This window comes from Sinocyclocheilus grahami, unplaced genomic scaffold (assembly GCF_001515645.1).
Source record: "Sinocyclocheilus grahami isolate Dianchi unplaced genomic scaffold, SAMN03320097.WGS_v1.1 scaffold156.1, whole genome shotgun sequence".
Taxonomy (NCBI): domain Eukaryota; kingdom Metazoa; phylum Chordata; class Actinopteri; order Cypriniformes; family Cyprinidae; genus Sinocyclocheilus; species Sinocyclocheilus grahami.
Window position 1 is genome coordinate 370,329 of NW_015505335.1, and position 1,806 is coordinate 372,134.

Consider the following 1,806-nt stretch of genomic DNA (forward strand, 5'->3'; position numbering starts at 1 on the left):
TAAATACAGCCTCGCATGTAGTAATACTTTCGTCCTGAGAAAACAATTCAGATTTTATTTAAAATCTACCTTCATAAAAAGATGACTCATGTCTGAGTGTACATTAGTGTGGTTTTATTGTGTTCAGTTGTTACCCAACATTAGTACAAAATATTCAATGATGAAAGCATTTTAGCAACTCAAAATCTTATATTTTCCTTAACATTGATCACATTCATTGTATTAACATCCCAGACATCAAGAACGTTTGTGCCAAATGTGGATGCAAGCTGTCACATCTGCCTAGATATGACATGTCTGAACACTACAGGCCACACCAGATATGTTTTGCTATCTGTTTCTTTTGGTCTACCATTGGTATTGTGGTACTGTATATGGCCCAGATGACAGCACACAACTGAGAACCACATGTGGCTTAGCTTTAGCACACCAGCAGAGGGCCCCCAGTACTAGTACATCTTTGAACATCGAAAGTACTACAGAATTTAATTGAACATTCTTTACGTCCAGACAAAAAGCAAAAACTTTTTTTCCCACAAACGTATTTTTATTAAAACAAAAAATTTCTTCTTGAAAACTGCTTGTGCTTTATTTGTTTATTTAAATAAGTAAATGCCACTGGTTTGGTATTCTGTTATCTAACTTATTAATGGCTACACACTTATTTTTATTAAAAACATTTTTTTCTTGAAAACTGTTTGTGCTATATTTATTTATTTGTTTATTTAAATAAATACATGCCACTGGTTTGGTATTCTGTTATCTAACTTAATGGCCACAAACTTATTTTTAGTAAATGTTTTTTTTTTCTTGAAAACTGTTTGTGCTTTATTTATTTATTTATATAAATAAATGCCACTGGTTTGGTATTCTGTTATCTAATGGCATTCTTATGTAAGTGTGACTCCATTGTTAAAATACTTTTTTTTGGAGCCAGTGAATGTAAGAGATTTGATTTCAAGGACTCGACCTCGATGTGAAAAGTCTCCTCTGCTTGCAGATAATCCAGCCAATCGCTGCTCGTCAGGTGACGTCACTCGATGAAAGGGAATTCTGCATCAAACACGCGCAGCAGATCAGATCACACAAGCTTTAAACCCATGCCTGCCCCGGGATCATGCAGTTAGACCGTCCTTGAGTTTGTGCATTTGCAGATATTCGGATGAACACATGGAGGGGTGCAAGTGAATAAACAGGCTCGTTTAAAGCGCTTTTGTCCAGGACGTGTCTGAAGCTTTGATGTGCATGCTGATGGGAGATCAGATTACAGGCATCAGACCGCAGGCTTTCATCTGAGCTCTTGCTTCAGAGCTGGACACGGGACGGGTTCAGACCTCAGCGGCGAGCACACTGGATCACATCCCGAGCAGCTTTCCATAGGAGACGGCGATCTCACGAGCGACTCATTATCGGTAAGAAAGTTTTGCACACAGTTGCAGCGCTGCTTTGACCGCACATCATATAAATCCAAAACTCAGAACCTTAAGGAAAACTACACGAAACACACACACACACACACACACACACACACACACAGACAGTGCATGCATAGCTATAGCTTATAATTAATTTAAGGGACCTATTTCATTCGTCCATTACACTCTTTTTTTATGTCAGGTCAAAAAGTTCAAGCAGAAAAAGTTATTTAGACTATGTTTTATAATATTATTATGTTTTGAAGCCTGGTTTCAACATGTACACAATGCAATGTAGTATTACATGAATAACAACAACAACAACAATAGTAATAGATCTCTCTCTCTCTCTCTCTCTCTCTCTCTCTCTCTCTCTCTCTCTCTCTCTTTT

At 37.5% G+C, this 1,806-nt stretch overlaps 1 protein-coding gene across 1 annotated transcript in view; it reads left to right on the plus strand.

Moving 5' to 3' along the window:
* Window positions 1-1,232: 1,232 nt before the first annotated feature.
* The window catches only part of LOC107592656 (tumor necrosis factor receptor superfamily member 19-like), a 33,680-nt gene continuing 33,106 nt past the window's right edge, over window positions 1,233-1,806 (plus strand). Inside the window, exon 1 of the mRNA XM_016282192.1 lies at window positions 1,233-1,412. The gene's annotated coding sequence lies outside the window, so the exon portion shown is untranslated. The remainder of the gene's footprint in view (window positions 1,413-1,806) is intronic.